The sequence below is a fragment of the Narcine bancroftii genome, chromosome 10, assembly GCF_036971445.1.
Source record: "Narcine bancroftii isolate sNarBan1 chromosome 10, sNarBan1.hap1, whole genome shotgun sequence".
Classification (NCBI taxonomy): Eukaryota; Metazoa; Chordata; class Chondrichthyes; order Torpediniformes; family Narcinidae; genus Narcine; species Narcine bancroftii.
Window position 1 is genome coordinate 72380897 of NC_091478.1, and position 12918 is coordinate 72393814.

General features: G+C 39.8%; 2 long non-coding RNA genes across 8 annotated transcripts in view; both read right to left on the bottom strand.

Moving 5' to 3' along the window:
- LOC138744731 (uncharacterized) overlaps positions 1-12918 on the bottom strand; it is a 231957-nt gene that overhangs the window by 44307 nt on the left and 174732 nt on the right. The window lies entirely within an intron of this gene.
- Positions 1119-12813, bottom strand: LOC138744732 (uncharacterized). Of its 2 annotated transcripts, none has more exons than XR_011345739.1 (3): positions 12450-12813; positions 10360-10509; positions 1119-1536 (listed from the first exon to the last, which is right to left on the bottom strand). It is a non-coding gene; the product is annotated as an uncharacterized lncRNA (long non-coding RNA). The 2 variants fall into 2 exon arrangements; XR_011345740.1 differs by having other exon boundaries at positions 12433-12813.

Here is a 12918-nt window from a genome sequence, read left to right on the forward strand (position 1 = left end):
TATTGCAAAGAGTCTTCAGTTCCGATGTGTCATCCGTGGATAACATGAACTCAGCTCTCGCCCCACAGATACTTCCTGATCTGATGAGCATTTTCTGTATTTTCATTGACATCATTTCGATTCACAGCTGTGTTCTGCAACTTACAGTTCTAGGGGTGTTATGGTTGATGCAGTGGTTAGTGCAACGCTGTAACAGTGTCAGTGATTGGGACTGGGGTTCGAATCCTGCGCGGACTGTAAGGAGTATGTATGTTTTCCCCACGTCTACATGTGTTTTCCCGAAAGCTGCAGGTTAATTGGGTGGCATGGACTCATGGGCTGAATGGCCTGTTACCCTACCGTATGTCAGTCGGTCCAAATAGCTGCTCTCATTCCTCTGTTTAGATTCACACATCTCCAGGCGAATCAGCTATGAATGAAAGAACAAACTGCTGGAGGAATATTTGCTGCAGGAAAGGTTGATGTTTCGGGTTGAGACATTGCACCAGGACTCGAAATGTTGACAATTTCCTCCCACAGATATTGCTCAACCCATCGAGTTCCTCTGGCTCCAGATTCCAGCATTTGCAATCCGTTACGTCTCAGCAGATGAAAATGATGCATTTATTTCCCATTCTTACATAGTCCCAGTCAATTTTATTACCTGGTTCTCTACCCTACCATGGACATTATTTTTATTTGCTACACTCTTCCCAATCCCTACAAACTGAGGTGTTAATTTTATTCTTCTCTCCACAGGTCTTGTCTGTTTTCCTGAGTAACCTTTGCATTTTTTGATTTTTTTAAAATTGTAGAGTGATAAAGGAAATCACATTTTCAAAGAATAGAAAAAGTAGTGCGATGTTTAAGAATTATTTTTTCCCAAAGCCTGTAGGCACTAACCAATTTATTCACTTGCTTCAGTAATTGATGTCTTGCAACAATTGTACTGGATAGCTTCTAATCCGGGCTGTTTTGTCGAAGGGTGTGTAGCTTTCTCAAATATAAACTAAAGAATAGAAACATTCAAAAAATGTCAGATTTGTAAAGCAAGGCATTTCAAGGACAAACTGTGGCTGAACTCGGAAGGAGAATGCAGGAGGGTATTTATTTTGTTAAAGCAAGATGACTCATTATAGTGGGGATTAACTGTTTATTATTTCCAATTGAAGCAGGATGTGAGCTGAATAAAGTCTGTTCACTCTTAGCTCTTGTTCGCATGCCATTATTTTAAAAGACAAATCGATGCCTTGGAATTTCCTTGAAGCAGTGTTCTATCCTCACCCGTTTCATTTTCGAACCAGGTCTAACCTTCAGCGTACTACGAGAATTTCCTCAAGAAAGGTGGAACGGTAGGCACAATGCTGTTACAGCGCCAGCGACCGGAGTCCAAATCCCACGCTCTACACTGTACGCTCTCCCCATGTCTGTGTGGGGTTCCTCTCAGTGCTCTGGTTTCCTCCCATCGTTCAAATCGTACCGGGGGTTTAGGTCAATTGGATGTAATTGGACAGCACATGATTGTGGGCCAAAAAGACCTGTTACCCTGTCGTATATCTAAAATAAAAGCCAATTTTGGATTGATTAGTGACACTTCCCATTGTGCATTCACTGTGCAACACATCTCCAGGCAATGTGTATCTAAAAAGCATTCATTAGGTGCTAAAATTAAACTCTCTACAATTTTTTCTGAAAAATACTAAAAAGATTAACATGTAAAAATACTTAAATATGTTAAAAAAAATAAAACACAGGAAAGAAGCAAGGTTTCTGAAGCTCACCTCTGTTCCTCACAGCCGTTCCTCTCCATTGAAGTGAAGAGAGGGACTGAACTTGATCTCTATGATCCATCAGGCCTTCAGCAAAATTTCAAGTGAGTGATTTGTCAGCGTTCGCCTCGCCAATATTCAGAAGGACCACACGTACAGACTGTTGCAAATGGCTTTGATGCTTGTTTCAGGTTAATGCTGGATGATAGAGAAACACCAGAACCGCAGATGCTGGAATCTCAAACGAATGAAGAGAAGCTGGAGAAATCCAGCGGTCTCACGTCATCCATGGATAAAATAGTGGAGGAGGAGAACATCTTCAGGTGTCCTTCGCACTGGATGAAATGCAGGGAAAAACTGGAGGAACCTTGAGGAAAGGCTCAGGCCCGTAACATTGGTAATATATCTTTATCTCCTATAGACGTTGCAAGATCTGCTGAGTTCCTCCAGCATCTCTGTGTTTTTATGGCATCCTTGGATAGAAATGATCAGTCAATATTTGGAGTTAAGATCCTTTGTCAAGACAGAGACTGAAATAAAGATCTCAGTCTTGACCAACCTGAAACATTGTTGCCAAACCTATTGGGTCCTTCCTTTGAGTAACTGGACAATGGACCAACATGTTGTCAGAGAAATACAAAGAAATGTAAAATGCTTCCACTTCACGTAAATATTAGAGTACGCCAACTTAAAGAAACATGGACTGCGAGAAATTCAAACAGTTCTTTAGTCCAGAGCAGAGGAACTGTCGCTTGGGCAATCAAAGTGGTCTTCGATCTGGAGGCATGACATCAGGAAATTAAGGCCGGACTGTACACAAAATATTATCATTTTAGTACGCATCCAATATATGGGATGTTTCAAGGTGTCAAGTACCAGGAGAAGGAGGATTTCAAATTGCAATCCTTTCTATTATGTGGACCAGTCTCTAATGTCTATTGCATTAAAAGTCCCATGCTAGCTCATTGGGGGGAAGTATGGAAGGTGGAAATTGATACCACCCCATTTTTAGTGCATTCAGCATGATGTAATAACTGGATCTTTGTCAACGTGGTCCAGTTTACTGCAAATGCCTTGCTTCATTTATGGGACCAGCCATTGCAATCTGAGACATTGCCTTTTGAAACAGGTGTTACAAAGGACAGTTCATTCTTGAAAAGATAACAAAAAGAAAACTCCATCCAAATAACGTCTTTTACTTCGATTATCCTTGAAGTATTGCTTTACCAATGTTGTGCTGTGCACCAACACAGAATATAGTGGGAACATGTAATAATATAATGGCAACCTCCTTACATAATACAGGTGCATAGTTTCTCGAGTGCAGTTTTTTGAACTACCAGTAAGTAGAAATTCTGCCTGGTCTACAGGAAAAAAAATCTTAGGGTTGTATATGATGTCCTCTGACAATAAATCTGAACTTTGAACTTTAATAGTTACTACTTATTGGAACAATATTCACTTTTGCCATACCGAGCTCCCAAATCAACTGATAGTCTTTCTGCTTATCAAATATTCACAATTCATTAATAGTCTTGGACATAACCCAGTAACGTTTCTTCAAACAAGCTCTCTGTTGATATATTGTTTTCGATTTCTACTTCAAACAGTAAAAAAAAAGGTCGGTATTTTCATTTCTATATTTGTTTACTAGCTCCATTTTAGATTTGTATTTTTGAAATAAAAGTTGAATTTTATAACATTTGTGTAGAGTAGAAGAATAATATCAAATGTCAGATGATTGAAGGGCGTTTTTCCCAATATGTTACTTCATAATGAGCAGGTTCTGAGATATGATCCAACCGGTTACCTGAGAAGTAATAGCAGTGTTATGTAAGCACTAAAGGCCTCATAGATGACAAGAAATCGAGGCACAAATAAAGTGTGGCATACGTAATTTCTGAGCTTTGTCGTGGGAGGGAAAGAGCTGTCGAGGAAGAATCATTTGGGATGATTTTAATAGAAATGCATTGAGGGAAGCAAAAATAGATCATCCTCAAGATTCAATATTCCTTTAATGTCATGTAATAGTACAGAAAATGTAATATTACACAAGATTGTTTTCTGCCTGCCATAAGGCAGAAAAAGACTTGCCATTAGTGTTGCCCGGCATCCCTGACAGTAAGAGAGAAAGCTGCTTTTCTGATTTTTTTTTGCTATTTTTTTCCATGATAGCTGAGCCATCAAGATCCATGGCCCGACTGACAAAGAAACATCCAGTCGAATAACAGCTCCTTCCATCCACCACGTTCATGCTGATTGTTGATTATACTGATCGCATTGACTCATGAGTCATAAGACTCATGACTTTTTTTGAGACATCCTGCTCTTTCAAAGAGCGAAACTATCCGAGGGAAAATAATCAGATCTTCAAATCATTTAAGTTCTCTTTACTTCCAATAAAGTCTCTCCAGATTTGTGGTGGCTTGACAGACTTTGCCAGGCTCACCAAACATTACCACTAGTTAAAGGAGAGCATTTTTTGCAGTTAGTACATGTACTGAAATCATAAATGGTCACATTTTCTTTAAAGACATTGAATCAAAGAGCGCTCCACCAAAAAAAAAATCATTTTCATGAACCAAATGCTAAAACTGGATCAGAGGGAATATTTAGAATAACAAAAAAAAATCCTTGCAGTTCATTAATCCAATTTATCCATGTTGCATGAAAAATTGATTCAATAGAACTTTAGAATAACTCTGCAAGACGTCTACATCACTATTTGTTTTGTGCACTGATGCTTTGTATTTTAGAGTATGCCGTTTTTTTCTGGATTAGTTTCCTTGCCCAGAAATTACTATACTTGCTCTTCCAATGTACATTCTAACCAAGTTTTGATGCTGAGGGCCAATCATGGTGGTTGCCTGAATCTTGGAGTTAGCAACTGGAAGTCTAATGACAGTACTCGAAGGTCAGGTAAACCATACTTGATAACCTTTGTTAGCTATAAAAGCCCCATCCACAGTTTTGCTGGTTGTAAAAATCTTGTAAATTTTAATAATCTTTGCAAGTCAATGACAGTCACAGACAATTTAAAAATCTATTAAAATTGTCATTAGCATAAGTGTTTTCTCAAATAAAAATCTAACTACAGTTATGTGGATGTATCTTTAAGAACTAGGTGTACCATGTGACATGGCTTTTGACGTATCGCTCAATTAATCATGACTGCTAATTGAATGTGACGATTTCCAATCAAGGATGTTCTATCTTTCTTACTTGCAATAGTGTTGATGAATTTGGAACGTTTGTTTTAGGGAGCAATAGAAAACACTAGAGTGGAATTAGGCCATTCAGCCCATTGAATCTTCCCTGCCATTCCATCATGGCTGATTTACTATCCTCATCAACTCCATTCCCCTGCCTTCTCCCACTAATGCTTGATTCCCTTCCTGATCAACAATGTATCTTCGTCCGCCTTAAATATCTCCAATGAGTTGGCCTCCTCGGCCGCACGTGGCAACAAATGCCACAGATTCTCCACCTTCCGGGGAAAGAAATTCCTCCTCATTGCTGTTCTAAAGGGATGTTTTTGTGTTCTGAAGCTGTGCCTTTTGTTTCCAGCCTCCCCCACCATAGTAATCATCCTCTCTTCCAAGCCTTTTACTATTTGATAGGTTTTTATGAGATAATTTAGCGTGGGGAAAATAAAGAACAGGATTCTCAAGGTAAAGCAATAGTGTTGGCAAGCAGTAGATGGATAATATCGATGAGCTTGAGAGAAAAATGGGCCTTTTGCCATGTATGTGTTGCAGGTGAAGATGTTTCTGAGAACAAAATGTTTTGTAACCTCAGGAGAGACCATAACACAGGTTAAATAAAGCCATATGCAAAACAGGCAGGAGATGTTGCTGTGGGTAATAGAGCCCAAGGAACATAGTAAAGTTCAAATCTCTTGGGCATGATTTCCAATCTTGACGTTTTAAAAAGTTTTCAAAGATCTTAGAAATTTTCAATTGAGACTAGAGGAAATGGTGGGCAGGCTAAAAACACTGGAATATTTTGGAATTTTTTTAGATCTTGCCCTGGATTAGGCAGGAAACTGGTCAGTTGCATCCCCCCAAAGTCAAAATCGAAATCAGAATCAGAATTTATTGTTGTGAACAAGTCATGAAATTTTTTGCGGCAGCTTCAAAGTGAAAACATTCATATTATAACCATCTTACAACATTACTATAAAAAAATTTAAAATAATAGTGCACAAAAATTAAGGTAGTGTCTTTGGTTCATTGACTATCCAGGAATCTGATGGCAGTGGGGAAGACGCTGTCCTTGTGGTGCTGAATGGTCGTCTTTAGGCTCCTGTACCTTTTCCCTGATGGTAGCAGAGGGTGGTGAGGGTCTTTGAGGATAGAAGCTACTTTTTTGAGATACCGCCTCATGTAGATGTCCTTGATAGTGTGAAGTCTGGTGCCTGTGATGCCTGGTCCCTGGAGTTTATTCATGTCCTGAGAGTTGGCGCTTCCATAGCAGGCAGAATGCTCTCCACGGTACACCTGTAGAAGTTTACGAGAGTCTTCAGTGACATAACGAATCCCCTCAGCCACCTCACTAAGTATAGCCGCTGGCGAGCCTTTTTCATGATTGCATCAACATGGAGGCTCCAGGACAGATCCTCAGAGATGTGGAGGTGCAAAACATGGCAGATCTGCCAGAACATTGTGGCAACACCTTGCTTCAGAATATTTTTTTATGGTGGCCCAATATTAAAATAATCACAAGGGTAAAAGACCCTGAAGAAAGAAACTGGTGTCAGAGTCTCTAATTGGCTCAAAGGTGAAATTTAAAAAAAACCTGCTGTAGAAGCTCAACGGGCCTGAACAACATCAGGGACGATGAAAGACTGTCAACATTTCAGGCCAAACCCTTCACCAAGGCTATGGACGAGACTGCTCTTTGGTGAAGAGTTTGTATCTACAGAATATCTGTTGTTTTACTGAGGCACTACATTGACCTAATCAGATACACTTTTGAATCCCAGGAACTATTCAAAAGTTCTGAAGAAGTCATGAGTGATGTTATGGTAGACAGGGATTTACTGATGTCACCTCAATAGAGCATACTATTCCAACGAGTATGAAATGGATAAAGCCAATGGGCCTGGGTAATAAGTCAGAAAGGGGCCAGTGGTGATGACTGAACAGGAACATAAGCTGTATAGCATATTTCAAAATGAGTATCTCCTTATGAAACCTAGGTGTCATTTGATGTCTTTTCCTGCTGTTAGTTGCCTGTTGACTATCTTCAATAAATATTTTGTTGGTGTTTCTACCCTTATATATAAGTGACAATTGGCTATACTCAAATGTTTATTTAATGTATTTAAAAGTACAAAATAAATCCTGAAAGCAACAAAACAAAGACAAATCTCAATAAAGGCATTGCACATGCTGCAAGAAACAACTCTCCTGTGAAATACTGGGTATTCCAATAAGACGAGACTCCAGCCATGTAGAGTCCAATAGCTCCAGATCGATGGATTTCCCTATTTGCCAGCCCCCATCAATACCCTTGGGAATAGGTGTTTAGGAAGATGTTAGTGCTATGGAATTAATTTTCCAGCAAAGGGCCATTCCAGACAAGAGACTGCGATTGACCTCCTTTATCATCCTAGTTTGAGGAGGGGAAATATTTTAAAAAAGAATTCAGGCCTACCAAATTATAAAGCTCCTTGGAACTAAGATGTGCAGATTGCTAATACCGTGAACTCCAAAGTCCAAGTCATTCCACCACACTGGAAAAATATATCAATGAAAAATAATATTGCTAAAACTTGTGTTGCATCATAATTCTTTCCAAATAACATTACTTGTGAGATAATAGATAGCTTGCAGTGAGTTACAAGGTTGTAATTCAATCGAGGAGTTGAGATATGTTATAAATGACAAGCAAAGCTTGAACAGTTTATGAACATCAGCAGAACCCTGATATTGAATTACATCCAGAATTCACAGACATTTATTTATGTTGTATGTAATATATACTGAATTGTCATAAAAAAATGTAAGTTTGTTTTCTGGAATATTTTTTACTATTGTGTGATTGGCCCGATTTTTATGGAGAGATTGTGTAATAGAGGAAAAAATTATGAATGGAATCAAATCCAAAGATCTGGCATTGCTGTGCAATTACCATTGCTGTGCAATCTAGGGTAATCTGAATAGCAATCTAGAGTAAGATGAAAAGCAATCTAAGGTGATCTGAACAGCAGGGATATCGAACTTATTGTGTTATTGTCTGCATTAAATATTGCAGTGCATTAATTTCACTTTCTCTGAATATCAGAACATTGAGACAATTATATCTGCGTTCACTCCTTTCATCCTTCCACATGAAAAAAGCCAAAGTTATATTTACAATCAAATCTGCCATCACTGCTTGAAATTCAACTAAGAATGTGGGAATAGAGCTAGAAAGATAAGAACATCACGATGCTGTCTATCCTGGGGCCTCCATGTCTATGCAATCACAAAGAGGGGTCGCCAGCAGCTATACTTTCTGAGGAGTTTGAGGAGATTTGGTATGTCACCGAAGACTTTTGCAAATTGTACCGTGGAGAGCATTCTGACTCGTTACATCACTGTCTGGTATGGAGTTGCCAATGCACAGGACAAGAAAAAAATAACACAGAGAGTTGTGAACTCGGCCATCACCATTACAGGTCTCCTCCGCTCCACTGAGGACATCTGCAAGAGGTGGTGTCTTAAGAAAGCAGCCTATATTCTCAAGGACCTTCATCACCCAGACCATGCTTTCTTAACACTGCTACCATCAGGAAGGATGCACAGGACGCTGAGGACCAATACCCAGCAGCACAAGAACAGGTTCTTCCCCCTGCCATCAGATTCCTGAAAGGACAATGAACCATAGACCCTACCTCACTTTCTCTTATTTTTGGACTAATTTATTTATTTTTAAATACAATTTTGTAACAATATTTCCACAGTGACGCTGCCGCAAAACAACAAATTACATAATATGTTCATGACAATAAGTTCTGATCCTGAATTACTGTTTGAGAGTACAAATACTGAAATCTGAAATAAGGGAATAAAAAATAGGGAATACGAACAAATCTTGACCCTGATTTCCCTGAACCCACTGGTGACTGTTATATTTTTGTGTTTGTATGTTGCTCTCTTTTCAAAATATACATCCTGTTCTGAGTAACACATTTCAACATTTTGCAGGTGAAATTGATCAATGACAGCAATATTAAATATCCAGAGGGAGAACTGGCAGATCATTTTTCACTGCACCCAGTTTTCTTTTCCATTGACTTCAGTGTCAGATCAGGTACATTAATGGCATCCTTCCTTACAAGTCAATGGTTAATGGAAGGAATCCCTGACATACACTTATCAAATATTCAATCACTTAAAATTAACAAAAATGAAATATGGCCATTCTCCAAAGGGTGGTGAATCAACTATTATCATGCGTCATGCTTTGAAATTTAAAATATTGGGATAGAATTAATTGCTTCTTTGAAACAGCCAGCACAGTTGGTGTAGCAGTTAGCTCAATGCCTTTACGCACCAGCAATTGGGACTGGGATTTGAATCCCGCACTGCCTGGAAGGAGTTTGTACATTTTCCCTGTGTCTGCGTGGGTTTTCCCCAGGGGCCCCAGTTTCTTCCCACCATTTGAAATGTACTGGGGGTGTAGGTTAATCGGGTGTAAATTGGCTGGAACAGACTCATGGGCTGAAATGGGCTGTATGACTGAACATAAAATTTGAATTTAAAATTAATTTAAAATTTAAACAAACAAGACTTTATCATTGCCTTATGCAGTTATCTGAGAGTGTTCTGCTTTTGTAGTAGACGGTGAATCAAATCTAAAAGTGGTCCAAGGTGATTGGGCCTAAAGAAACAATAGAAACACAGCCACCTCTCACTGTCTCTTTGACTTCCTCTAATTCATCTCTTGTCCTCAACCAAGCTCAATATGAAAGAGTCAAGTTGCTAACCTGAGCTAGTCCCATAAGTCCAATTTTTGTTCTTTGCTCAAAATGTTGAAGGCTCCACATTGTCCTTAAGGCTTGAAAACTTGGCTGAGTGATGTGCTAACAACCACTTGACACTCAATGTCATCAAAACCAAGGAGCTGATTGTGGATTTGGAGGGGGGGGGAGGAGGATGGGGGTGGGGGGAACCAGAGATGTACGATCCTGTGATCATTGGGGGATCGGCAGTGGAGATGGGGAGAAAATTTAAATTCTTGGAACTCGCTATTCAGAGGACCTTTCCTGGATCCAACTCACGAATGTCATCGTAAAGAAAGCTCATCAGCGTCCTTACTTGCTCAAGAATGTGCGGAGGTTCAATAGGACATTGAAAACCTTAACAAACTTTACAGATATGTGGCTGAGAGTGTGCTGACTGGTTGCATCTCAGCTTTGTATGGGGGCACCAATATCCCTCAGCAGAAAGCCTTCAAAAGTAGCAGACACAGTGGCAAAACTCTCCCAACCATCAAAAAAATCTGTACGAAACTGCTGCCATCAGGAAAGAGGTATAGGTGTCACAAGACACCACCTCCAGGTTCGGGAACAGTTTGGACCTCAGCCACAAACTCAATCAGAGACTCATTTAAAGACTCTTACCTTGCACATTATTTACTATTGGATGTTATTTTCTCTATTACTCAGTTTGTTTGCACTTCCTTCTTGCTTATATTTCCCTCTTTAGTACACATACATTTTCTTGAGTACCGTTTTTGTTTGCACTACCGATAAGTAGAAATTCTGCCTCGCCTGCAGGACAAAAAAGAATCTCAGGGTTGTATATGATGTCATGGCAATAAATCTGAACTTTGAACTTGAACTTTGAATTTGTTTGTAATTCCCCCTTTTCTTTGCACTTTTATTGTATCATCTTCCCTGTTGAAAAATAATCATAATGACCTTTTTCTTTCACTATACTTTCTCAATATCCTTATTTTCCCTCTGACTTTAGTGGCACAAATAAATCTATTTCTTTGGAGCATGGCATTAGCATATTTTATATATACACCTCAGCAGAGTTAATGACACCTTTATGTATCTTTAGCATCACCAAAGATAAAAGGCTTCCTTGGCAACATCATCTTCTCTCACTGTAGATTATTTGGTAAAACATGGTATTGGGATTCGACCAACATTGCCCAGATTGAAAGATGGCTCCTTCAAATGAACTCTTAAATAGGCGCACACAACAAAATAATAATTGCTAACCATATAACAATTACAGTATGGAAACAGGCCGTATCAGCCCTTCTAGTCCACACCAATTTAAGTGAAACTTCACTAGTCCCACTTACCTGCTCCCTGTCCATAACCCTCCAATTCCCTCACTCATCCAACCTCCTCTTAAATGACAAAACTGACCCTGCTGCATCCACCTCTTCCAGAAGGTCATTCCACTCAGCCACCACTCTCTGAGTGAAGAAGCTTCCTCTTAAGTTACTTCTGACTTTTTGCCCCCTAACCCTTAACTTATGACCCCTCGTTCCAATTTCTCCTACCCTCAAGGGAAAGAGCCTATTCACATCTGCTCTATCTATCCACCTCATAATTTAATATACCTCTTTCACATCCCCCCTCAACCTTCTTCACTCCAATGAATAAAGACCCAATCTACTCAATCTTTCTCCGTATTCTAGATACTGCAATCCAGGCAACATTTTAGTAAATCTTCCCTACACCCTCTCTACCTTAATGATATCCTTCCTATAACTGCACACAATATTCCAAACTTGGCCTCACCAATGCCTTGAAGAGTCTCAACAGTTCGACATCCAACACTTGCTTCTATCAAAAACATTGATAGAATGGATTGAAATAATTAAACTGTGTATTCATTGTTCTCTGATAACACACTGTATTAGATCAGATCAAAGTGAGAAGATAGAAGGACACGACAAATCAGGAGGGAAATGGAAGGTCATCATTTTGGCTTGGAGCCATTTCTAATGGATACTGCCTGGCCTGATTAGTCTCTCCATATTTTTATTGTATGTTCAGGATTCCAGCATCTGCAGTTTTTGTGTTTCTCCTGTTTCCAGAGCGTAGATCAGCCTGCACTAGACTAGATCCACCATTAACTGTAACACAAATCACCCCCTCAGTACCTACCCCTGTGACCACACAAAATGCTACCCTTGCACCCTCACCACCATTTGGGGCCCCAAACAGTCCTTCCTAGTGTAGCAATATTTTACTTGTGAATTTGCAGGGGTCATCTATTGCATCCGCTGCTCCAATTGTCACCTCCTCCACATCGGAAAGACTGGACGCGAGCTGATAGAATGTCACATTGAGCACCTGGGCTCTGCCCACTGCAATAATAGGGACATCACAGTCACCAATCAGTTTAATTCCACCCACGTACCATTCCCACACTGACATATCTATTCTTGGCCTTATGCACCATTAAACTGAGGCTACCCAACTCTGAACATTCCATGTGCACACTCTCCAACCAGACAGCATTAACATCAATCTCCACTTTCCATTGAACCCCTCCTCTAAGTCTCTCTCCTTCCCTTCCCACTCCATTCAGAGTTAGATCTCCCCTATTACCTCAGCATTTTTCTCTTCTACTCCCCCACCTATATCCACCTTTGACCTCCTACCCAATGCTCCCCCTGCCTCTTCCTCCCTCCTCTCCTCCCCAAACATTTTTATTTAGGCACCTACCTATCTTTCACTCATACCTTGACAAAGGGCTTGGACCTGAAACGTTGGTTACTTTCACTTCCTCTGGACTTGCTGAGTTTCTCCAGCACTTTTGTTTATTGCCCAACAACCCCAGTGTCTGAAGACTTTCCTGCTTCCTGTTGTTCGAGTTGATTCTCCACACTGGGCACGTGGCCTCCAAGCCAGTGAGGTAATTTAGAAGCCTCAGGTGTCATGGACTGAGGCACTGCCCTCAGAGCATTCTGGCTACCTTTGAAGCGCACCATCTGCCAAAGGAGCTATAGATGCTTTAGTGAAAGGCAGAGACATGAAAGAACCTATTCATGTAGGTTTAAATAATAAAATCAATATCAAGGTCATTGGAAAAATTAAAATGTTAAATGAAACACTTTAAAATACCAAAATAATTTAAAAAAATTAAAGTAATATCACGCAAGGACTTCTTCACAGTTACCATTATGACAGTGTTCGTGAGCGCATTGAAAT